At 35.7% G+C, this 27,610-nt stretch overlaps 1 protein-coding gene across 6 annotated transcripts in view; it reads left to right on the forward strand.

Moving 5' to 3' along the window:
* The first annotated feature begins 19,001 nt into the window (after positions 1-19,001).
* Positions 19,002-27,610, forward strand: part of PH4alphaEFB (prolyl 4-hydroxylase subunit alpha-1) — a 294,206-nt gene continuing 285,597 nt past the window's right edge. For 2 of the 6 annotated variants that reach the window (XM_090409648.1, XM_090409645.1), the window contains exon 1: positions 19,002-19,110. The gene's annotated coding sequence lies outside the window, so the exon portion shown is untranslated. Of the gene's footprint in view, positions 19,111-19,192; positions 19,441-27,610 lie in introns of those variants that run through there. The other 4 variants (XM_090409649.1, XM_090409644.1, XM_090409646.1 and 1 more) reach the window with 3 other exon arrangements.

Below are 27,610 nucleotides of genomic sequence, written 5' to 3' on the forward strand. Positions count from 1 at the left end.
ATTAAATTTTTCACCTGCAATTTTGTATAGCTCTATATTTATACTGCTTTCTCCTGATGTTTTCCTATTTTTCATCTTTATTGTATTTTTCAGTTCTAACATTGTGATATTTTCTAATAGGTCATTCTTTGTTTTATAAAATTTTACTTCATTGTTCTCATCTGTCCAGAGACTTTGGAAATAGGTCACCCATTTTTCTAAATCTGTTGTTTGTATTCTTATCTTTTCTTTTATTTCTTTATTCATGTATTTTACTACTTTACAGGTTTTGGGTTGTGGCTTAAATATATCCTTTTTCTAAGTCCTGTTACGAAATTGTTCCATCTCTCTCTCTCTCTCTCTGTATGTTTTTTCCTTACTTCTCATTTTCCATACTATAGTTGTAACTCCTCCATGCTAGTTTTGCAATTGCACTGTTTCTTTTATACTCTATTTCTGCTTCTATTGTTTTGGAATTTAGCGATTTCTGGTAAATGTCCCTTTTTGTTTTTATTATTTTGTTCCAGTCTCATAGTCCTCTTTTTCTAATCCATTTGCACTTTATTCCTAAGGTTTCTGTTGCTGCTTTCGTGAGAATTTGTTTCAAATTTTCCCATTCCTCTTCTATGTCACTTGATTCATGTGTGGTTTCTGTTTTTAAGTTTGTGCATTTTTGATATTGTTGTCTAACATGGGGATCTTGTAATAAAGAAATTTTGTAACTTGGTTGATAAGAATTTTCAATTTTATGTATTTTTAACCACTTTGGTTTAAATCAAATTTTTGCTGATACCATATAATGATCAGAGTTTAATTCAAAGCCTCAATATGATCTTACATCTAAAATTAACTCTGCTAATTTAAAATTTGCGATAACGTAGTGTAGTCAATTACTGATTTGTATCCTCTGGCTGACCAAGTATATTTATGTATTTCCTTGTGTTTAAACACTGAATTCATTATTCTCATATTATTATAAATGACAAAATCATGCAGTCTGTGACCATTTTGATTACATGTATCTTCCACAAATTTACCTATGTTTGTTTTGTATTTTTTGTTCCCATTTCTGGCATTTAAATCTCTTGCTAGAGTTTTCTCTGTAATTCTTTATAAAATATATTACTGTCATCTTCTTTTCCCTCTTCTGGTGCATATGCACCAATTATTGTTATGTGGCCTCTTAATGTCTTGAGTCTAATTTCTATTAGTCTTTAGTTCAAATAGTTATAATATACAATATTATTCTTTAGAGATTTATGTATCATAATCATTATACCTGCTTTTGCTCTTTCTTCTTTTTTACCCCACTATAGATTTGTATATAGTTGTTTGTTTCTTTTGTACCTCTTTGTTTTTTCTTTGTTTCTGTTACTATACATATCTTTATGTTAGCTTGGTTTAGTTGTTTATCAAGTTCCTCTTCTTTGTATGCAATGCTTCTCACATTCCATGTTGCAATCTTCATTATGTGTTTCCTAAGTTTTAAAAGAGGTAAACCGTGAGTAGACATAACTATACAAATAAATAACGGAAAAACTCACGTAGAAATATTATTTAATAGTATAATTTTCGCCTGTGTGTCACAGGCATCTTCAGTACAATTAGGCACAAAAATTAAACACTAACTGACAATTCCAAAAAGCGCCACCTAAGTAGCTGGTGTAAGATAACTAAAAAGGTCAATAACTTTCCTAAAAAAAAAAAAAAAAAAAAAAAAAATTAATACAATAAAAAGTTAGGAAAGATTAGCTGATTTGTAAAGTACTATCTCCCATAAAGGGGATAGACGTAAGCCGTAGGATCTGTTTAAGTTAGGAGAATGAAGTAGAGTTTCACATGCTTCTTTATAAAGGCGTTCCATGAGAAACTGACTTTTGTGAAGAACTCTTGTCTTTCTCCAATGAACTCTGTGTCTAGTGAAGATGGCATGTTCTGCAAGTCCAGACTTTTCAGGTTTAAAGTATTCAATATAAGATTGGTGTTCTTCTAGCCGAATGGAGGCAGATCTTCCCGTTTGTCCGAAATAACATAATCCACAAGAGCACGGAATCTGGTAGACACCTGGATGATTAAGATGTGGAAGCTTGTCCTTTGGAGAAGCGAGAAAGGTGGAGATTTTTCTAAACGGTCGAAAGGCAACAAAAATATTCAGTGGTTTTAAAATTTTTGCTATACGTTCACTGATGCCTTGTATATAAGGGATGGTAATGCGCGTTATTTCCTCTGTGTTTGAAGAGGGAGACATATTAAATCTACTCAAAGTTCTTTTAATGAAGCAATTCTTATAGCCATTAGATAGAAAGGAAGAAGTTATATATCGTATTTCTTTCTGTAAAAGATCGTCTGTAGAACAAAAGGAGTGGGCCCGATGAACCAGTGTTTTAATAGTTCCTGCCTTTGGACTGGGATGGTGATGAGATTCCGCATGGATATAATGGCCTGTATGAGTCTTCTTTCTATAAACTGAGAAATGTAGGTTACCATCTGGTTGGCGAAGAATTAGAAGATCTAAAAAGGCTAACTGCTTATTTGATTCTACTTCTAGGGTAAACTTGATCCTAGGATGAAATGCGTTAACTTATTGAGAAATTGTTGAAGTTCATCAGAAGAGCCATTCCATACAGCAAAAATGTCATCGACATATCTGAACCAATGAGTAGGTCTGGGAGAAATATTGTCAAAGATACGTTGTTCAAAATGTTCCATAAAGAATTAGAGATAGCAGGAGAGAGAGGATTAATCATTGCTGTTCCTTCAATTTGTTGATACAACTTATTTTTAAAAGAAAAATAACCAGAATTTATTACAAAATCAAATAAGTTTACCACTGAATATTTTTGTTGCCTTTCGACCGTTTAGAAAAATCTCCACCTTTCTCGCTTCTCCAAAGGACAAGCTTCCACATCTTAATCATCCAGGTGTCTACCAGATTCCGTGCTCTTGTGGATTATGTTATTTCGGACAAACGGGAAGATCTGCCTCCATTCAGCTAGAAGAACACCAATCTTATATTGAATACTTTAAACCTGAAAAGTCTGGACTTGCAGAACATGCCATCTTCACTAGACACAGAGTTCATCGGAGAAAGACAAGAGTTCTTCACAAAAGTCAGTTTCTCATGGAACGCCTTTATAAAGAAGCATGTGAAACTCTACTTCATTCTCCTAACTTAAACAGATCCGATGGCTTACGTCTATCCCCTTTATGGGAGATAGTACTTTACAAATCAGCTAATCTTTCCTAACTTTTTATTGTATTAATTTTTTTTTTTTTTTTTTTTTTTTTTTTTTAGGAAAGTTATTGACCTTTTTAGTTATCTTACACCAGCTACTTAGGTGGCGCTTTTTGGAATTGTCAGTTAGTGTTTAATTTTTGTGCCTAATTGTACTGAAGATGCCTGTGACACACAGGCGAAAATTATACTATTAAATAATATTTCTACGTGAGTTTTTCCGTTATTTATTTGTATAGTTATGCGTTTCCTTTTTCCAATTTCGTTTACCATTTCCTGAATTGCGGTCTTTTCCCTGATAGTCTTTCCGGCTTTTCTTTGGATGAGACTTGAAAGTATATTGAATTTCTCCAGGGCAGGTTACTAACCTGCGCTGGGTAAGTCCAGTGGTAGGACTACTACCTAATGCCCCTGGACAGGCAGAACTAACAGCATTTATCCTGTCATGATATTAGGGTTATATTGCCCATACTCCTGCTTAATACAGTTACAAATTTGTTTCATTCCAACACTATTTATTCTTCAAACTCTAGGGACATATTCTAATATTGAATCAATTACAATATTTTTTTAAAATGTTTTCTGTGCATTGCTAATCCTTCCCATCTAAAAAACAATACCATGGGACAGAACCTAGCATCATCCTCGGCTAGTCATAATTTCTTGCTTTCTAGTTCAGCATTTCTGAATGGAATATTCAAAAATTTACCCACTTTCCAAGTCAGTACATCATGGTAACTGTCACCAACTGGAGGCAGAATAGTCACATCTTTAACTAAAACTCCCCTCTGACACTATAATCAGATCCAACACTTTTTGATCTTGAGTTTCTTCTGTGATATGCAGTTTGAAGAAGTTGTCTTATGGCAGCTCAGTAAATTTCATTTCATTCTTTTCATGAGATTTCACCACTACCCAATCAACATTTCGAAAATTAAAGTCATTCACCATGTTTATTTGGTAATGCATTTCATCATCACTAGCAATCAATTTACTAGCTCTGTAACAACATCCCACTATGTATTTAATCTTATTAGACTCCACCTCATACTACATGGCTTCAAACTCATTGACAGGTGAGAAATTGTTACTAATATTGCAGTTACAATTTTATACCCTAACTGGACTCAAATCATCCAGTATCATTAGCAGCGTACTCCCTCCCCTTCTTAAAAATACTGTATCCTTTACATTTAATACCAGTTAGTATCTCTGCCTCTGATAGCAAGTCTCACTAATGCCTTCAATCTAAGGCCTTAACATGTTTGCCAAGGCAACAAATTCTACCCCTTCTGAGTGATATTCCTGGCTTTCATGTTAAGACATAACAAGTTACCTCCATGCTCTTTTGTATACTCACTTTTGTATACTGTAGTCAGTATGATCCAGTTGGAGAACTTTTAGATCTGTATACTTATCTAATGCTTGCTTATCCTGATATCCTTACGCTTGCTTAATAAGTCTAAAGTGGATGAACACACAATCATTTTTTCTGTGTTAGGTCTCATACCAGTTAATAATTTTTCCAGACTCCTGATACTAAATGCATTCAAGTGTAGACCATCTCCCCCCCTTCTACAAACCCATTGTTCCATCAAACTCAATCCAAACATCCAAATATAGTCATCGCTCGACTTACATCTGGGTTCCGTTCCATCCAGCAGGACGTAAGTCAATACATTAAATCAACAGAATTATAGGGGTTAGGGACTTAACCGTAATTAGTATACTGTCATTTTAATTTTTAAACCTTATAAAACTGTACTATGTGTGTTACTGCCACTATAAAACAGGAGAATCTTCCTCCGCAATCACATCTTCATTACCTTCCCTGTGTGAACGATCAGGCTGTGGCTCTTCTGGTGTGACCTTTGTTTTTATGATGAAAATGTCTCCAATGTGCTTTGCTTATTCATCCTCTTCTTTTCATCATAAATTTAATTATAGCAAGCAACCATATCAGGTACTTTCCTTTATATTAATAAGTAGCGTTCAACATTGGGGTCCATGTCTTCAGCCATTTTGAGAACACCGCTAACTGCAAAGAACATTTCTGCAAGACACTTCACCGTGAATTGTTTAACTATTTTGACCTGTTTCTCTTTTCCCTCTTCTTTTTTTCGTTTTTCCTTTTCTACAACAGTTGTTCCTCCAGTTTGACCAATCCTTCGTTGGTCAACTCTTCGGGAAGTAACTTTCTATGAGGTGAATTATGTCATCATCATTCACTTCGAGATTCAGATTGTTTGCTAGGCACTATTACAAACTTCCAAAATCATGCACAAACGTTTTTATTGTCTTTTTCCATATGCCACTCATACATTGAGAGGTCACTTCATCCCAAACCACAGCAATATTTTTAATTGCATGAAAAATATTGAATGTTTTCCAGAATTACATGAGAGTCTGGTCATTTCCTTCAGTAGCAGAAATGGCTGGTGAAAAGTTCTCCATAAATAATAAGCCTTAAACACTGCAAGAACTCCCTGATCCATCGGGTGGATCAATGAAGTAGTGTTTGGAGGGAGAAACATGACCTTGAACTTGAAGATCACTGCTATAAGATGGCTGACCTGGAGCATTATCTAGAATTAATAAAATTTTAAATTCTACATTTTCTTTCACACAATAGCTTTTTATTTCACTGACATAAAGTTGATTAAGGCATCCTCAAACAATTTTTGAGTCATCCACGACTTGTTATTGCTCTGATAATGAACTGGAAGTATGCTTACTAATGTTTTTGAAGATTTGTCGATTCTCACTGTGTCATATCACAAATGGTTTCAGTTTATATCCAGTCACATCATCCCTAACAGAATTGTAATATGGGCATTAAGAGCTTTCAAACTAGTATATATTTTAGCTTTATGTGGAAGAATGTCCACTCAGACATTTTTTTCCGAAACAAGGACATCTCATTGATATTAAATATTTGCCTCAGCAAATATTTAATATCAATGAGATATTAAATAATTTCCATAATAATTTTATCCAATTTTTCCACAAACTCCTTGGCAGCCTTCTAAGCACTTACAGATTCCAATATATTTTCACATTATGCAGCACAAAATGCTGCTTGAATCTCATGAACCAACTGGAAGAAGCATTGAATTAGTAGTCATAATCAGGTTCTGCTTTTTCTTTCAACATGTTGAAGGAAATAGCACCATCATAGTGCCTTAGCGGTTATGGTCACAGTGCTCAGGGGCATGCACTTTTGGTTCAGGTCCTCTATCCATGATGCAAGTAGCTTTTCCATGTCACTGATAGTAATTTTTAGTAGAACCTGTGGCATAGTAATTAAATAATAAAGTAACACATAAAAACCACAGTGATATCTTTAATTAGTAAAAGGACAGATATTTTGTACTAAAATTAATAGTACATCTTCAGTGTCTATAACAGTAATAGGAATGGAATACAGGCAAAACGTTCAGTGGATCACCTATTAAAATACAATTGTGACCATGTGCTAGGAAATAATAGAAATAACAAATTTAATCTATTAAGATAAATGGTTTTTTACATAAGATAAAAGTCTCCCAGATCCTTGAGAGAGATATACAGTCATTTCTATTTATCGGTCGGTGTAAGATAGTTTCACAGCTTTCTTTGAATAAGCATTCATATTTGAATCTGCATCTATAGAGGAGAACTGCTTTATCCCGCTGGATAAAGCAGTTCTACTCTATAGATGCAGATTCAATACTATGAGTAGAGTCAATACTATGCTGCGCCAGACCAGACTTCAGAGGTTTGTTATAATCAATATAATATTGATGTTCTTTTATTCTTTTTTCCAAAGAATGGCCAGTTTGTTCAAAATAAGAGACATCGCATTCGCACGGTATTTGGTAAATGCCAGCCAAAGATAGAGAAGACAGTTTACCTTTGTAGAAGGTAATAAAGAAGAAATTTTGTTGATAGGAATATATGTTGGAATCAATTGATACTTTTTTAGAATTCTGCCTATAGGTTCTGAGATTCCTGGAATGTACAGAATAGGAACTCTGCAGACTGTTGAAGAAACTGTATGAGTTGGAACATAAGAGTCGAGTATCTGTTGGATTTGATTGGAGTTGTAATCATTTGATTCCATTAACTTTTTAATGATGGAAAGTTCTTGTTATAAGATTATTAGGGAACAGCAAACTTTATGTGCTCTATGGATTAGAGATTTAAGAATGCCAAATTTTTGAGACATGCGGTGCGCAGACTTTTTGTAAATGTATCTGCCAGTAAATGTGGGTTTTCGAAACATGCTTGTAGATAAGGTACCAGAAGACGTTCTAGTAAGGAGGATGTCCAAAAATGGTCAAGTACCAGAGTTCTTTTTCCATAGTGAATTGGATGCGTGGGTGAAGGTTATTTATCCGTTGTAGAAAAGTGGAAAGTTCATCTTCAGTGTGTGGCCAAACAGCAAAAACATCATCGACGTAACAGTACCAAAGAGATGGTTGAGGATGAATGGATGAGAACATAGTATCTCCGAATTGTTTCAAATAGTAGTTTGCCAGAGGTGGAGACAGAGGGCTACCCATGACAGTACCTTCAATTTATTTGTAGATTTTTTTTTTTTTTTTAAACTGAAATAACCTAAGTGGATGACATATTCGAATATCCTTGCGATATCTGGAGGGTAATCTTCATATAAAGAATTAACTGTGTCAGTTAATGGGTTATTGGCGAACAGAGAAATGATGTCAAAACTGACTAATATTTCAGATCTGTAATTTTTATATCCTTGATTTTTTCAAGAAAATCTGTTGAGTTTTTTATATAGGATCTGGAATGACCAGTGAGAGCACTTAAGGAACATGATAATACTTTTGCAATATGATAAGTTGGAGAGTCGATGCAATTTATGACAGGTTGTACAGGACAGCCTTCTTTGTGGATTTTTGGGAGTCCATAAAGACGAGGAGTTCTTCCAAAGTAGGTGCGTATTTTATCCACGAAGTTAGGATCCCAACTTATAACCTCATCAAGTAATTTATTTAGCTGTTTACTTTGTGAATTAGTAGGATTACGTGTGGTGTCTTCTAATAGGCTGGATACTTTTGTTTCATAGTCTTATTCATAATTACAATAACTTTTCCTTTATCGGCCTTAGAAATGGATATTGTATTATCTTTTCTTAAAGAAGTTTAGATCTTTAATTTCAGCATTTGATAAATTGCATGGAGGTAATTTGATTTTGAATAACGAAGTCGCAACTTCAAAACGTAGTTTGTTGGCATCTTCGCTAGGAAGTCCTGACAGATTGCATTCTATATTATGTAAGAAATCAAGATAAGGAATGTGTGAAAGAATAATAGCAAAATCAAGGCCCTTTGTTAAAGCACTGGTTTCAGCGGTGGATAACGTGATCGGAAATGTTTACAATCCATTTATTTGTAGACGTACTGTCAGAGGTAAGGTTTTTCTTTTGCTTGTTATATAAAGAATTGTATTTTTGCATAAGATTTTGAAAATTTCTCTCATAAGACTGGGATAAGGATTGTTTTGATAAGCAAAGAACAATATCCAATAATTCTTCGTTAAGAACAGCTGAAATGTCTTCTTCGAGAACTGATATAGAATTGATATTAGAAACTAATTCTTTTTTGGTAGTATGAAGTTGATTACGAATTAAGGAAAAACTTGTGCATATATATAAATAGAGTGGGCTCCAGGAGACCCGAATCGTTTCTTTAAATCTAGCGAAAGTGGGAATAACTTTATTATCACGGCACTTTTTGAGGAAGGCAATCCGTGCTCGAAGCTTACCTTGTAGAACCGATAACTTTTCTAATTTTCCTGTTAGTTTAGTAAAATTTTCCCCGTGAAGAATGATGATTCTAATTTTTAGTGGAACCTGTGGCATAGTAATTAAATAATAAAGTAACACGTAAAAACCACAATGATATCTTTAATTAGTAAAAGGACAGATATTTCATACTAAAATTAATAGTATATCTTCAGTGTCTGTAATAGTAATAGGAATGGAATACAGGCAAAACGTTCAGTGGATCACCTATTAAAATACAATTGTGACCATGTGCTAGGAAATAATAGAAATAACAAATTTAATCTATTAAGATAAATGGTTTTTTACATAAGATAAAAGTCTCCCATATCTTTGAGAGAGACATTTCTATTTAAACTCGGTCGGTGTAAGATAGTTTCACAACTTTCATATTTGAATCTGCATCTATGGAGGAGAACTGCTTTATCCCACTGGACACTATGAGTAAAGTCAATACTATGCTGCGCCAGACCAGACCTCTGAAGTCTGGTCTGGCGCAGACTATTTGAAACAATTCGAAGATACTATGTTCTCATCCATTCATTCTCAACCATCTCTTTGGTACCGTTACATCGATGATGTTTTTGCTGTTTGGCCACACACTGAAGATGAACTTTCTACAACGAATAAATAACCTTCACCAACGCATCCAATTCACTATGGAAAAAGAAAACTCTGGTACTTTACCATTTTTGGACACTCTCCTTACTAGAACGTCTTCTGGTACCTTATCTACAAGCATGTTTCGAAAACCCACATTTACTGGCAGATACATTCACAAAAAGTCTGCGCACCACATGTCTCAAAAATTTGGCATTCTTAAATCTCTAATCCATAGAGCACATAAAGTTTGCTGTTCCCTAATAATCTTACAACAAGAACTTTCCATCATTAAAAAGTTAATGGAATCAAATGATTACAACTCCAATCAAATCCAACAGATACTCGACTCTTATGTTCCAACTCCTACGGTTTCTTCAACAGTCCACAGAGTTCCTATTCCGTACATTCCAGGAATCTCAGAACCTATAGGTAGAATTCTAAAAAAGTATCAATTGATTCCAACATATATTCCTATCAACAAAATTTCTACTTTATTACCTTCTACAAAGGATAAACTGTCTTCTCTATCTTTGGCTATATAAAAAACTCTACCCATTTCAAAATCCTCATAGAAAATTTAATCTTAAATAACACAGACATATTGGTAAGCTTTGACATCTCCTCATTGTTTACCAATATTCCCTTAATTGATACCTTAACACTCTTAAAAAACGTTTTTCCTTCTGACATCTTAGATCTCTTTTCCTCTGCCATCAATTCTGATTATTTTTCTTGGAAGAACAAAATCTACAAGCAGATAGAGAGAACCGCCATGGGTTCCCCCCTCTTGCCAATTTTTATATTCCACCACCCACCACCACCACTCCACTCAACAATCCCACCCCCCCCCCCCCCCACCCCCCCCCCCCCCCACCCCCCCCCCCCCCCACCCCCCCCCCCCCCCACCCCCCCCCCCCCCCACCCCCCCCCCCCCCCACCCCCCCCCCCCCCCACCCCCCCCCCCCCCCACCCCCCCCCCCCCCCACCCCCCCCCCCCCCCACCCCCCCCCCCCCCCACCCCCCCCCCCCCCCACCCCCCCCCCCCCCCACCCCCCCCCCCCCCCACCCCCCCCCCCCCCCACCCCCCCCCCCCCCCACCCCCCCCCCCCCCCACCCCCCCCCCCCCCCACCCCCCCCCCCCCCCACCCCCCCCCCCCCCCACCCCCCCCCCCCCCCACCCCCCCCCCCCCCCACCCCCCCCCCCCCCCACCCCCCCCCCCCCCCACCCCCCCCCCCCCCCACCCCCCCCCCCCCCCACCCCCCCCCCCCCCCACCCCCCCCCCCCCCCACCCCCCCCCCCCCCCACCCCCCCCCCCCCCCACCCCCCCCCCCCCCCAATTCTTTTTCCATGTTTGTAATTGGGTGTGATTATAGCGGTCTTTAGCATACTTGGTATCAGTCCGTCCTGTTTTAAATATTTTGTTTATTAATTTTAGTAGGATAGGACTTAAACTAGTTGCACATTGCTTTATATCTTTAGGTCTGATACCATCAATTCATGGGCCTTTGTTTGGTTTGATTTGATGTATTGCAGAGAGAAGTTCTGCTTCTTTTATGGTTGGGAACCATAATGTCTGTTTTGATTGTGGTCCAAGTGGAGGGTCTCGTTATGTGATTGGGGGAATATTTCTGTACAGTTCTTGGATGGAGTCTGCAAAGTATTGGTTAAAGTCATTTGCTAGTTGTTGGATAAGTTTTGCGTCTGTGTTTTATGGTTTCGGTGGCGGTGGTTTTGAGAATAAAGTCTAGCATGTCATTGATCAGATGCCAGGTTTGTTTCACGTAGTTTTGTGCAGAGGTTAGTTTATCTCTGTAGTAGCTTCTTTTTGCATTTCTGATTTGTGTTGTAAGGCGATTCCTTGTTATCTGATATTCAATTTTTAAAGCTGTGTTATTTGGATATCGCTTTAATCCTTTTCATGAAGCGTCCTTTCTGTGTATTTCTAGGATTAAATTTTGTGTTATCCAAGGATTTTGTGTTGTTTTTGAACGAATTCTGACTTTCTTTGTAGCTTTCTTATATATTGTGTGAGTTTAATGTTGTTGTATAAGATATCTGCTGAATCTGATGCCAGGTGTTCCCAGTCTGTTTTTCTTATTTTGTGGTTGACTATTTCTTCGTCTATTATTGTTTTCTGTCGCTTTTCTTCTATGGGACATTGAATGGACATTGTCTTGGTGTGTAGGTTTAGAGCGGTGAAGTAATGGTCTGCTACTTTGCACTTTATGACTGATGCAGTGTAACTATTTGGTGGTGCTCGGACGTTTATTTTTTCTAGACAGGAGGCAGTGATAGTATTTCCGAATATTTCTTCTCTAGTACATGATGTTATTGTTGGTATTAGATTATACATGGATAGCGTGTCTAGGTATTGTACAGTGTTGTTCTGGTTTTCGTTTGCAATATTTATGTTTATGTCGGCAATTATTAGATATTCGGTTGATCATATTTTTTGGCTTGAAAGCCAGCATTTGAGTTCATGCAAGAATTTATCATGTTTAGGTTTGGTGGCCTGTAGCATTTAGTATTATAGGATGCTGTCTATTGGTGGTATTAGTGATTTCGAGGCAAAGGGTTTCAGCATGCTCTAACTGATAGGCCGTTTCTTTTGCTATTAATTTTTGTTTGATAAATATTAATATTCCACCCCCTCTTTTTGTTTGGCGGCATGATCTATGTTGTTGGAAGCCTGAAATTTGGAAAGCAGTCTCTTCTTCATTAGTTATGGATACTTCTGTAAGAATCAATAATATCAGTGTAATTCCTCAGATAAGCCTGTAACAATAACCAATGTTTTCGGATGCTTCTGATGTTAAAGATTGAGAGATCTCTCGCTTGTACTGTGTGTTGTTTCCATGCATCAAGCTATTCGAAAGTACAGTTACTGATGTATTCTGGTGTAATTACATCTATCTGATGGTTCATATTCATTTTTGTTGTGTTGAGATCTTCTTATTGAACTAAGTTAAATTCTTTTGGTTCACTCTGGCAACCTGTCTATATCTTCCGAGCTTTTTATTGGTATAGACTTTGAAGTGTGTGACTTTCTCAAGAATATTTTGCCGACTTTTATCCATAAAAATTGATACTTTGTTTCTGTTTTTTCTTTTCTTGATTGGTTCAAAAGATTCTGATTGAAAGGTGTCAAATACTCAGATCGAAAGATTGGCGTATTGTCTTGCAATTCATTTAAATCCTTGACTACTGTTTTTTTCAGTCTGCTGGCTTTTATGAGATTGTCTCTTGTACCCTTGCTTGTCAGACTATCTATGATAGGTGGGGGTCGTGGCGAGCATTGTTTTTTGTTCTTCCTGGGAAACCGATTTATGGTCTGAATATCTTTCTGCTGCAGGGGGGGGGGTGTCAATTGCATGGCCTAACTTTAAAACGACGTCTCTGAGATTTTCTGTGGATTCAGTTTCTGGAAAATCGTTTATGACAAGGTCTTCTTTATGTTGTTCTTGTTTTAAACTTCGTATTGTAGTTTCAGGGAATTAAATTCTTGACGGAGTTCCGATGTGTCTTTTATCAATTTGTGCTGCCTGTCAGTGAAGGCGTTTATGCTGGTTTTAATGTCTTTTACCGTTTGTAAGACTTCTTCGACTTTTGAGTTATTAAATTTAACAAACTCTTCATATTCGGTAATTTTTTTGATTATTTCTTTGTTCTGTTTATCAAATAGTTCTTGGACAAGATCTACCAAGGTGGCTTTTATATTTTCTAAACCTTTTTCTAGTAATAAATTTACGGAATTCAAATTTTAAGACTCACCGGTATTTTGTTGTCTGTTCAATTCATCGTCCGATTCTGCCTCCGGCGTAACCAGTTGCGCCGTGGGTAGGGCGTTTCTTTGTTATCTCTACAGTTTAGGCACTTCCATTCTTCTCATTTGGCATTTGATTTGCATTGCCATGTCGTTTCTGAAAGTCCGGAACATGTAAAGTGAAGATTCGTATGGCATTTCCTGCAGGTTATATGACATCCGTCGGACGGTAATTCCTTCAGACACTTCTTGCACTTCATGACTCACCTTTCTTCCTTTGGACAGCTGCAAAGATGGCGACGTCCTTTGTTCTATACTCGTTAGCAACCGCGGTGTACGCTTCAATTTTTAGCACACTCAGATTTTGGATTCCACTTGGCCGATTTCGATGAATTATATGTCTCTGTCTTCAGCTTGACAAGTAGAGTTACTTTATGACACTTTTAAATTAAAAACAGGAGTTAGAACCACATTAAAACTATAAAATAATAATAATAATAATAAGCTAACATATTTTCTTCCCTTATAGGAAGTAGGCGAGATTTTTAAACCCTATCTATCTTTTGTAGACTGAGTGAGCTGCTCAATATCCACAATTAGCCAATCAGAAATAGTTGGACCATATCTAAACTAATTATAGGCGGCCACCAAGGAATAGACCGACAAACAAGTGCTGCTATCTCTTGATACCTAACTCCAACAGGATATGTTACTGTCTGAAATAATGTGGGTTCTACGGTCTATTTTCTTGAAGTTAACGGGAAGAAAAACCCGAATTTCCGGGAGAAAAAACTCGCTTCCCGTTCCAGAGATCGATTAACTATCGAAGCAACTGAAAATACTTAGAAAATCTTCCTTCAGTTGCTGACTAGACTTGACCTATAAGTAAATATTCAGGAGGACCTAGCGCAAGTGACGCTTACAGGATGCCAGCGTCACTGTCACTGAGATGTACTCAGTACAGTAACAAGGGTATGAAGCGCCTGTGGCAAGTGTCTGGCTAGTTTCCCTAACCCAAAAATGACAAAAATTTAGGAAAATTTAAATGTAACAAATTAAATTTTACTAAATGCAATATGTTAAATACTTACTATTAACTCCATCAAAATGTGTTGCAGAATCTGTGCGTCGTATTGCCAGAATTTAAAAATACGATATAAAATAGCGGATTTTTATATCTATTTATTTTCTTCTCTTCTTCTTCTTCCTATCATGGAATATAGGCCATGTGGCCTGTTCCGGTCTAATGCCATCTCTTTCTTGGTCTTCCGATTCTTCTTTTTCCACTTATTTTGTATCTGTATAATATTTTTGGTAGTCTGCTGTTGTCCATTCGATTTAAATGCACTAGCCATTTTTGTTTATACTGTCTTATGTAGTAATTAATTGGTTTGATTTTTAGGGATTGTAAGATTTCTTCATTTGTTTTGTGGTCCCACTTGGTATATCCAGCTGTTTTTCTGAGGAACTTCATTTCTGCTGTTTGAATTCGTTTTTCATCTTTCCTTTTCATGGTCCATGTTTCGCTTCCGTATAGTAGAGTTGGTTTTGACAAGACATTATATAGTCTGATTCTAGTGTGTTTTTGTACCAGGGATGGCTTAAATATACTATTTATTATGCCATTTACTTTGACAAAATTTGATATTTTAGTGTCTATGTCTTTTTCTTCTTCGTATGATAGATCATATCCCAAGTATCTGAAAGTGTTTACTTGTTCTAGTATTTTATTATCTATCACTATTTTACTTCTTATTGGGTTTTCTCCTTTGAATGCCATTATTTTTGTTTTTTCTTTGGATATTGTCATATTATATTGCTTTGAGATATCATTTAATGATTTTAATGATCTTTATAAGTCATCTTCTGATGTAGCTAATACTATTTGATCATCTGCAAATAGTAGTGTATCTATCTTCATTTGCGGGGTCATTTGTATACCAAATGGGTTATGCTGTTTCCAGATTGTTAATATTTCATTTATATATATATTGAAAAGCAGAGGTGAGAGGGTACATCCTTGTCATACTCCTCTTGATATATCTTTCCATTCTGAGGTGTGTTCTAATTTAACTGCTATTTTATTTCCTGTATATATTTCTTGAATAGATTGTAAAAGTTGGTTTGGTATGTTTAAATCGGTTAATATTTTAAACAATTTTTGTCGACTAATTTTGTCAAACGCTTTTTCATAATCAATAAACGCCACATGTGTTTCTTTTTGAAATTCTCTTCTCTTTTCTATTAATAATTTTAAAGTAAAAATTGGATCGATGCAGGATCGGCCTTTTCGGAAGCCATTTTGTTCTTCTAGTAATTTGTTTTCTATAATGCTGCTTAGTTTCTCTTTTAATATTCCTGCATATATTTTATATCCTGTATTCAGCAGGCTAATTCCCTATAATTATTGCAATTGTCTTAATTTCCTTTTTTATAGATTGTGATGACCAGTGCTTTTTTTCAAGAGTTAGAGGTTTTTCCGGACATCCAAACCATATTAAAAAATTTCGAAATCTTTCATTAAATTTTTCACCTGCATTTTTGTATAGTTCTATATTTATATTGTCTTCTCCTGGCGTTTTCCTATTTTTCATCTTCTTTATTATATTTTTCAGTTCTAACATTGTGATATTTACTATTAGGTCATTCTTTGTCTTATAAAATTTTAATTCATTGTTCTCATCTGTCCAGAGATTTTGGAAATAGGTCACCCATTTTTCTAAATCTATTGTTTGCATTTTTATCTTTTCTTTTATTTCTTTATTCATGTATTTTATTACTTTATAGGTTTTGGGTTGTGGCTTAAATAAATCCTTCTCAAGTTCTGTTACGAAATTGTTCCATCTTTCTCTATGTTTTTTCCTTACTTCTCGTTTTGCAATTGCACTATTTCTTTTATACTCTATTTCTGCTTCTACTGTTTTGGAATTTAGCCATTTCTGGTAACTGTCCTTTTTGGTTTTTATTATATTTTCTATTTCTTTGTTCCAGTCTCATAGTCCTCTTTTTCTAATCCATTTGTGCTTTATTCCTAAGGTTTCTGTTGCTGCTTTTGTGAGAATTTGTTTCAAATTTTCCCATTCATCTTCTATGTCACTTGATTCATGTGTGGTTTCTGTTTTTAAGTCTGTGCATTTTTGATATTGTAGTCTAACTTGAGGATCCTGTGATGAAGAAATTTTGTAGCTTGGCTGGTAAGAATTTTCAATTCTATGTGTTTTTAGCCACTTTGGTTTAAAACGAATTTTTGCTGATACCATATAATGATCAGAGTTTAATTCAAAGCCTCGATATGCTCTTACGTCCAAAATTAACTCCGCTAATTTAAAATTTGTGATAACGTAGTCAATTACTGATTTGTATCCTCTGGCTGACCAAGTATATTTATGTATTTCCTTGTGTTTAAACATTGAATTCATTATTCTCATATTATTATAAATGACAAAATCGTGCAATCTGCGACCATTTTGATTGCATCTACCTTCGCCAAATTTACCTATGTTTGTTTTGTATTTTTTCTTTCCTATTCTGGCATTTAAATCTCCTGCTAGCAGTAAATAGTCAGTTTTGTTTGTTTTATCTGTGGCATTCTGTAATTCTTTATAAAATATATTACTGTCTTCTTCTTTTCCCTCTTCTGATGCATATGCACCAATTATTATGTGGCCTCTTAATGTCTTGAGTCTAATTTCTATTAGTCTTTCATTCAAATAGTTGTAATATACAATATTGTTCTTTAGGGATTTATGTACCATAATCATTATACCTGCTTTTGCTCTTTCTTCTTTTTTTACCCCACTGTAGATTTGTATATAGTTGTTTGTTTCTTTCGTACCTTTTTGTTTTTTCTTTGTTTCTGTTACTATACATATCTTTATGTTAACTTGGTTTAGTTGTTTATCAAGTTCTTCTTCTTTGTGTGCAATGCTTCTGACATTCCATGTTGCAATCTTCATTATGTGTTCCTTTTTCCAATTTCGTTTACCGTTTCCTGGGTTGTGGTCTTTTCCCTGACAGTCCGTCCGACTTTTCTTTGCATGAAACTTGAAAGTATTTTGAATTTCCCCAGGGCAGGTTACTAACCTGTCGCTGGGTAAGTCCAGTGGTAGGGCTTCTACCTAACGCTTCTGGACAGGCAGATCTAACAGCATTTACTCTGTTAGGGTGTTAAGGTTATACCGCCCATACTCGGTCGCCAGTGCCTCGTTTGTACTTTTGGAACAGGATGGACCACGGGAAGGTGAGGTTGACATTTGAGTGGGAGAGGCTATGTATTGCGCTTCACCACCCCTTCCACCCCATATCTATTTATTTATTTTTATTTTTTACGTTTTGCGCGCCAAACCTAGTTGCACCCGTGGCGAGCACCTCTTTCGCCACTCCCTCGTTGCGGAATTGGATGTACTAGGCCAGATTTCGGACATTTGATAAGCTGGATGTGGTCTTGATGTTCAGAGATACGTTTATTGACAGATCTTTGTGTTTGTCTATAGTAAGACAAGTTGCACTAACATAATACTTAGTATATGTCAGGTAATATCAGTTTGTCTTTTTTGAGTAGGTAACAGTCTATGAAGTTGGTTGATTGGTTTATAGGTAGTGATTCGTTTATTTTTCATAATTCTTGCCACTACTCAGAGATGTCTTAAATATATTCTAAAGGAGTCCTGCGAATTCTTATTGTCTGAGTTGCTGCAGGAGAATCAATATTCATTTTTTGAGTTTTTCTTGGATTAAAGCCATTTAGTAAGGCTGTTTTTTGATAGATTCCATTTCTTGTTTTAGAGATTCTTTTTAAGAACAAGTCTTGTGTGTTCTTGATAGTAAGGATTTTATGATTCCATGCGTTGCTCAGTGGAAGTGAGGTGAACCGTGCATGGCACGGTTCACCTCTTCTCGTCTCCGATTAGAGAAACTTTTACTAAGCCTTTTTTTTTTTTTTTTTCGACCGGTTCTCGAATCTATTTTCTTGCGTTTACGGGACGAAAAACTCGATTTTCCGGGAGAAAAAACCTGGTTGTCTCTTTAAGAGGTCGACTAACTTGGGAAACGGCCAAAAAAGGATTACTAAATGTTTCTCTTGTCGGCGACTAGATTTGAATCCAAGTCTTGTTTCCTGCAGTTAAGCGCCATGGAGTGCAAATGCCACTTCCATTGAGCTACCTGTGTTGCTCAGTGGAAATGGAGTAGAAATTAGTGAGTTTCTGTTTCACTTCAAACTCCAAAAACATCATCAATGTACCACATTCAAATTGTTGGTTTTTGGTCAAGAGAGAAGATTCTTTCTTCCACGCGTTCAATGTAAAAGTTGGTGCACGTCTGATTCTATAGTTAACAACAATAATAATTTTCTTTAATGGTTATTATTCTTTAAGAGTTCCTTTGAGGCTTATTATTTTTATGTTTATCTAATTAAAGTATTTTATAGTATGCATCCAACCCCAATGAAAGTTTTTTATAACCATTATCCAAGACTACTACTACTACTACTACTACTACAAACAAAAAAAAAAAGTTTTCGGTAGATACCAGAATCCTTTTACTTTTAACTACTGAAAGTTGAAGAAACATTTCTATATGGTATATGATTTGATAATACATAATTATCAAAGATTTAAAAGTGAAATATGAAAAAAATACACATGACGAATATTTCGTGATTGGTGTCTCCTAAATGGAGGGCTCTTCGGGAGACGGTGGTAGAAGAGTTGAATGTCCGTTTGGTGTTATGCTATTAGGTGTGTTTAATGTTTCTTATGTGTATTTTGATGCGTTTTATTATTATTTAAGAGGAGAGGTATGGTTTCTCTTTCACTCTTTCTTTCTAGTTGAATTTCATTTCCAATTTTATCGAACTTACAAGTTTGCTTCAAATCTGAAATAACTTACTTTCTTAATATTTTAACCATGTTGATCGACTAAATGCGAGGACATATGGATTCTTTGATACAAACCGGGTATTGTGCCAGGGAGAAAATGATGTCGCACGTGCACATGCAGCATTGATCCAGATATGTGTATCTGGTAGTGGGAACGAACATGTGTCCATTTGCCATCACACTGCTTTGGTAAGTACGTAGAATGCAAGTATACGCCACATCAGCAACCAAACTTGGTATCATGGAGTGATAAAAAAATAAATTAATTAATCCAACCTATACGGTATGCATCTTCATCACAGGTGTCAGTGGGCAGCAATACTGTTGTTCTAATGTGCAGTAGTGGGATAGAATCACTTGTTTGTAATCCAAGAATAAGATTAGTTCATTTGCCATGTCTTCCTCTGACTTCAATAGTATAATATATATACATAATCAAATACTGTTGGTGTCATACGACAGTTGAAAAATTCTAGGATGAGCAGTATGCTTCTATGCCAACAGAAAAAGTATATATATATATATATATATATATATATATATATATATAAATTTAACAAGCTGCATATTAAAAAAAAAAACAACTTTACAGCTATTCTTTCAAACAGCATATGTATGTTATTACTGTATGTTTGAAAGTTTATACTGTTTTCCATCATATTAAAAACATCACAGTCCTTAGTGAACTAGTCATTTAAAGCAATGAAAAGTATTCTCATCCAAACACACTATAATAAATGCAAATTATGGCTTCATGTTATGTAACACACTTGCATTACTATTTTATGTTATCAGGCCAGTTTATAAATAAGAGCTTTATATATAAAGCTCTTATTTATAAAGTAAGTATCTTTCTTGCACTATACTAATTTTCTGCTTTATCCATCCTAGGATAAAATTTTTATAAGTTCTTTTTAATCTTTTACCTTCAATATGCTCTTCCATTCTGATGTATTTGGGTATAAAAATGTCCAGAGAATTTTTTTTTTTTTTTAACCTAGTTGTGTTGTCCCATTTTGGAAGTTTTAAGATGCAGTTACTTCTTGCAGCATGAATTTGGTCTGCTGCCGGTTGAAGTATACATGCTTGAAAAATGACTGAAGAATAATGTCCAGAAGCAGGCAAAATAGCCATAATTATAATAATGACTGAAGAATATATTGATATTTTGGATGCCTGTGCATGTCCTTCATAATGTCAGTTTTATGGAACCATCCACAGTAATGCACCATGTTGTTGTGTTTTTAAATGGCTCATTTCTTTTGGAATCAAAATAATTAAGGAAAAAAAAGTTAAAAAGAATTTCTTTTAGAATTACAAATCTTATTTCTTTTAGACTGGTACAGAAAAAAATAAATAAATAAAATAACACTTAGCCCATCCATAGTACAAATGTACTGTAGGTTTACAAATAAGCTTTTCATTGGTGTAATCCACATTAAAAAAATAAAAAAAATTAAGGTATTATTTCTGGGAAAACGCCCATGTTACTCCTCTTAAAAACTATTATTTTTATGGCTATTTTGCCTGCTTTTGTTTAGGAGTGCCCATTTTTTTTAATGTCATTGGCTTTTTTAGAGACAAATATATGTAGCATAATAGAAGAAAATTCGCACATACCTTTTCTTGGATGTTGTTGCCTGTCTTCTTTCTGCAGTGTACATACTTCTGCTGTTATGGTGTTGCCAGCCTGGCTGGCCGAGTGGTTAGCGTATCCACTCTCCCGCCAAAAGGCTGTGGGTTTGAATCCCGCCGTGGGCATGGATGTTTGTAATTGTCTGTGGAAATACTAGTGGTGGTGATGATCGGCGGTAGATAGCATTGGTGTAGTTGCGGTCAGTTGGTGGAGACAGAAGAGTTGTAGAGCAGGTGCCCTCCCTCGATGAGTCTATGGACTCCCTGGAGGTATCAAATAATAATAATAATCATAAGGGGGGGAGGGGGGAGAATTAATTTGCAAAAACCCGTTTTTTTATATAATATATACATAATTTATATAGTATTTATATAATATAATATTATATAATATTATTATAAATTTACATAATATTTATATATATATACATTTTTAAGGGTGGGCTGAGTGCTTTAATTTAATATTTTTAATGAAAAAACATTAAAAATATTAAATTAATATATTCTTACATTAAATATGTTACTATGATTATGATTATTAACATCTAATCTCCATGGAGTCAGAGACTCATCGTGGGAGCTGCACACCATCACACACAACAAAGCTCATTTAACTATGCTTTAATAGTTAATCCATCTTTGCATTCCATTACTGATTCAGTGTGTCATTTACAACACACACACAATGCGTTCCACTCACCAACCACTCTCCATGCAAAGAACCTACTCCTCACTCCTCTGCTCACACTCTCTTTATACAGCTTTCAGCAATGGCTTCTTTTTCTACCCCCCCCCATTCTATGAAAGATCTCTTCCATGTCAAGCTGATAACAACCCCTGACTAGCCTATATGTCTTAATCATGTTTCCCTCCACCTTCTTCTTACTCTCAAGGCTTTGCAATTTACATTCTGTCAATCTGTCTTTGTACTCCATCTTCCAAAGACCACTGACCAACCACCTTTGTGAATCTTCTCTGGACTCTTTCTAACATATCCTCATCACCATGAAAAACCTGGTGACTAAATCTGTGCAAAATAATCGATATGAGGCCTGATCTGACATGACTTCTTCACAACTAGTGCAATGTGGCCAATCCGAATTTCAGGTCCTTGTCCACCACCATTCCCAGATCTGTCATCTCTTCTACCTCCTTTAAAGTTTCTTCACCAAATGTATCCTTTGCATTCCGTTATTGTTACCAAATTTCAAAACCGTACACTTTACAACATTGAACTGATAGTTCCACTTACCTGCCCATTCATGTTATCCATTCAAGTCCTGTAAGGCCAAAACTTCTGCTTGACTACCAATTTTGCATCATCTGCAAAATTGACAGTCAAGCAAAACTGCATATCACCAGTTAAACCCATCATAATATCATTAATATATAAATTGAACAACAATGGTCCCAAAACTCATCCCTGCAGCGCACCACTAGTGACCTTCCTCTTTTGGGATACTGCATCTTCATATACAATTTTCTCATACCTATCTGACAGCCAGTCACCAATCCATCTCAGATGCCTGTTATCCAATCCCATCTGTTTCAAATTATTTAAGAGCTTGTCGTGTGTCAATCAATCAAAAGCTTTTGCAAAATCTAAGTATACCACTGTATATAGATCTCTCTTGTCCAAGACATTTGTCACCTTGTTATAGTACCTAAGTCAGTTAGTAAAACATTATCTCCCTTTAACAAATCCATGCTGACAACCACAGACAATACTGCTGTTATCAACCCATTTCTGTATCCTACTTCTGCCCAATCTCTCTCTCTAGTATCTTCACCACAACTCCAGATCCACAGATTGGTCTATAATTTGCAGCTATAGTCTTATCACCACCTTTATGCAGTGGAACAATTTTACCTTCTTTCCACTTCCTTGGAACCTGTGCTGCTGTAAGACTTAATAAACAGGCATGACAGTGCTACTGCCAATTCCCTGGAACATTTTCTTAAGACGTGGTGATATATCATTAAATCTTATTGCTTTATTGATATCAAGTTTATTTATTTCCTCAAATACCTCCTACTCACTCACAATTAAGCCAGCCTTTCCTATATTCCCTATACTTAAGTTTCTCATAATTTTACCCTGATGAGGATAATACACCTTTATTTTATTATTTAGCATATGATGATACAACAGCTAATTTTTATCCAGGCTCGTGACCAGCATAGCCGACAAATCAGGCCCATGGCTGGTCCTAGGTATTCTTGACCGTAATCTGTGTGTGTTGATTCAGCAGGTCTGCCTGTTCTTGGGGGATGAAAAACCCGAGTTTCCAGGTGAAAAAAAAAAACCCACCTCCATATGAGACCGGCCAACTCACTCCTAGTCGAAGAGACCAGACCAAGGTTCCTCATATCATGGACGGGAATCGAATCCAGGTCTTTCCGACCAAAGGGCTTCAAAAAAACTAACCCTCCACCTCCATATGCTAACTTACCATTTGATTGAAAACAACAGATAAAGGTTGCTCTCATCATAGACTGGATTCGAATCCAGGTCTTTCCAACCAAAGGCTCATCTATGCCAATTATGGAGGCTCCTGAATTAGAATACAAATAAAAAAAAAATCGGAAGAGATAGGACTGCTTTCTTCTCTTATTCATATTGTTGTTTGATAATGGTTCATGATCTGTTGCATTATCACATATTTGCATGGCATTAAACAAATTTAATATAAGGTAATTTGTGGCAGTCAGTTAATTCGAGGAACTGTCAGATAACATAGAGGTTGTTAGGAGTCTGTTTCATTTTAATCTGGAATTAATACCTTTCAAGATTTCATAAACTCTCAAGAGCCTTTTTGGGTCACTTAGGAACCAAAATTAAATAACTGGCAGAAGATCTCAACCAAACCTTTAATGATGGTACAAGATGAAATTTCATGCAGTCTGGAGCATCACCTGGTTAAACAAGGCCCTAGGTACCTTTGTCAGCAGAAAGTCAGCTACTAGTACATGCTCATTGGCAACAGAATTCTAGATAGGCACCATCATTATAACAAATGTCAATGGAGAAGTTGAATTGGCAGAAGAATTAGAGGATTAAAACATGGACATAACTGGTGTTATCAAGCCAAAGAAGATTAAAACATAGTTCCTGCTAAGTAGCAAATCCATGGTGTTATATTTGGACAGCCGTGATCAGGAAAAGGAAGGGTTAGCTAGCAACAGCATTCAATACCAAATATGAAGATTAACTTCTTGATTGGCAAATAGTTTCAAGCAGAGTTATGTGGACAACGTTCTACTTTCAGAATGGGGGAATTGGACATTGAAACTCGTGGTCTCACAGAAGATTATTTTAAGGAAGAAGTAGAGGAATTTTTCGAGTCTTTGAAGAAGAAGACAGTTCATATAATGAAAATGGAAAAGCAAGTCCTGGTTGGTGATCTGAATAGCAGGGTAGGAAATGAATTTCAGGAATATAGAAATATTTGGAGAATAATAGTAAGAACCAACTAGATTTCTGTTCAGGATACACATTAGTCATCACTAGCACATCATCTGAACTGCAAACTCTGCAGTTTGCATGTCCTCAGTCTATCAGACAGTTATGAGGATAGACTGATTGTCTATCATCTGCACCTTCTCCAAGGTTTCTTCATTCTCTTCAAATCCTGGTGACCAGATCAGAGCACAGAAATCCAGATCTAGTCTGATCAAAGTTTTCTACAGTATGGCGCAAAAAACACAGTACTGAATAACTACAACAATATATGTTATGGAGTAAATGAGGTATTAACCAAGAAATATATGTTCACACATGCTGATAAGTACTTTCACAACGATCAGTGAAATCTTGTTCAAATAAAGCATTAATGATGGTAGATAACATGCTTGAAATGGGCACCTTGTCTTTCTAGAAAGATTTCATAGCGCTTGTGAAGATTCTCTGTGATCTTGGAAAACAAGGATTGGGACATCTGCCAACGTATCACCCATTCCTTCAACATACATAAAGGCATCAAGCAGTGTGAGATCAGGAGAACATGATGAGTACAGGAATTCTGTGAACTTTGCAACTATGATTGCATGATGTGTGGCATGTTGCTCTGTCCTGTTGGAATACCTGTGCACGAAATAGAATGTTTTTTGCACAGCACATCTTATGGAAATGCTGGGTGAACAAAACCAACACATTCTCGATGTAGCATTCGCTATTCAAGGTCACGGTTACGCCATCCTCTTCAATGAAGTAGTGCCCAATTATGGCACGCCCTTAAGGATTCTCTGTAGTGACTGCCTCAATATCCCAAGTTTTACTGCTGTTTGGCATTGAATGCATTTCAGAAACTAACACTTGCTCCTGCACACACCCGTGATTCTCATTTCTGTTAAAAGTTTGCGGTCTCCTCGAATACCCTCTACATTGTGGCAGAATACTCCTGGTACGTCGTAACCTCTTGACTAAGGCAATGATGACACTCTTCATTGAGGCATGCTTATGGAAATGATGAACAAACTGCTCACAAACATGTCATAGGCTTGGACCATTTGCTCTCCGTATGAATGAAAATAATGCTCAGCAATAAATGTTTTCATCCAATGTCAAGACAATTGCTTCAGCTAAACATAATGGTGTAGACTCTACACATGCTCTTCTATTAATGTGCATGCAGTTGAATGGCATATCTCATAGTGCACATGCTGATGGGGATGTTGCACTTCAGTACTGGTTTTTTTTTTTGCACCATACATACATAGGGACCAGCACACTTTTATCTCTTGTGATAAGTGTTCTCTTCAACATTGCTGTTATTCAAGGTCACATTATTAAAATGTTATTCAAGAAAATATAAAGGTGTTCGAAAACAAAAACCAAACTTTAGTTCCATTAAACAAACTCTAAAGAAAACATTGATTGATTCATGTATAGAGGCCTGTGGTGAAGATGTTTGCAAGGATGGAGAAAACAGTACAGTAAAATCAAAGATGATAAAGATATTCTGGATATTTGGAATGATTACTTTGAAAGACTGCTGAATGAAACAAACAATGACAGAACAATAGGTAATATTGAAGAGGAATACAATGTAGGAAATATATATCAATATGTGTAGAAAAAAGGAAAAAAAAAACTACAAAAAGTACAATGTGGAATAGATAATTGACCAGAAATGCTGCATTATGAAGAAATAAAAGTTTGCCAGTGGCTAAACCATAATTTATGTCTAATTCCGAATGATAGGAATTGAGCTCATAGTACTCATCTATAAAAAAAATAATGTAAGAATTCTAGATAAACTTCTCTTTTAAGTGTTCCAGCTAAGATATATGCAGGCATTATTGAGATGAGAATGAAAAAAAACTGTGGAAGAGAAACTTGGGGAAGAACAATCTCAGAGTGGTTATCAGGATCAGATTTCACTTTACGACAAATACTTGTGAAATCCAGGAAATATAACAGGGCTCTGCAGTTAATTTTTGTAGATCTGGAAAATAGCATATGAAAAGGTGTCAAGAGAAAAGCTGTTCACAATGCTATAGTTACATTTGAAGTAAATGGATCATTATGCACAGCACAGTCTATATTTATGTTGTAAATCAGCACTTGGAATTAAAGGAATCTCTCACTGAGAGTAAGGACTCCATGGAGTAGCCCATAGTAATAATAAATGAAGTGAGGAAGGTTGTTTGATGTAAAATCGGGTTAAGACAAATGTGTACTTTGTTTCAACTCGTATTCGTTATCTATCTGGATCCATTATGAAATAAAGTGGCTCCTAAACCTGATATCAGAGAGATTCAAACTTAGCTCTTTGCATGTAGATCATTTACTTCTAAACAAAACCAGTGCAAATCCTTAGGATTAGCTAAATTGAATAAGAGCTGTATCGAAGTTGATATGAAAATTAGCAATAAAAAGATCAAAACTATGAAATTAAATAAGCACATCAAAAACTTCACCTGCACTCTCAATAGAGAACTCATAGAATGTAAAACATTTCAGTTGTTTAGACAGTCAAATATGGAAATAGACAATAATATTAGCAAAGCTTGTATGGTAGGGAGTCGATAAATTTATATGGAATAAGCGGAACCATTGTTATTGTATATGCTGTTCCTGGCAAGCACTATTTTGTCATCCCTAAATTCAAGAAATTTTTTTAAAGTGTTTTTATGGTTTAAGATACAGTAATACCCTGCCTTGAAATGTTTTTCTTTCAGACAGTATACTCATACAACACTTTTTCAGTTATGGTCAATGCCCATTTATATGATACTGCATTTCCTCATACAATGGTTTTAGTGACATGACACTCACTTGAATAAACTGATGTGTAGATTTTGTGAACTATTTCCTTACAACATCATTGCTTGCTGAACATCTCTTTTTATAACTATTATTTTCTTTTATTGTTGTTAATAATTGCAGATAGAAATCAAAGAAAGTGTTGCTTTCAGTGAAAAGGAGATGTGTAAACCTATTATGTACTAGAATTGAAATTATTAAATTTAGTGACAACAGTGTATCTCACAATCAAATAAGCCACAAGCTAAACTTACTTCACACTAGTGATGTAACATCAATAGTGTGAATTTTTAACAATCATTACGATTGTTAAAAAACAAATATAAAGTGAAAAGTATTTTAGTTAATACTACAGTTATCCATAAATATGACAATCTTATTGTTGAAATGGAAAAACTGTTAATGGTGTAGATTGATGACTGAACTGGTCAGCATGTTCCCTAAGCCAATCTATTC

The sequence above is a fragment of the Typopeltis vanoorti genome, chromosome 19 (assembly GCF_054136105.1).
Source record: "Typopeltis vanoorti isolate ZY-2024b chromosome 19, IOZ_Tvanoo_1.0, whole genome shotgun sequence".
Classification (NCBI taxonomy): Eukaryota; Metazoa; Arthropoda; class Arachnida; order Uropygi; family Thelyphonidae; genus Typopeltis; species Typopeltis vanoorti.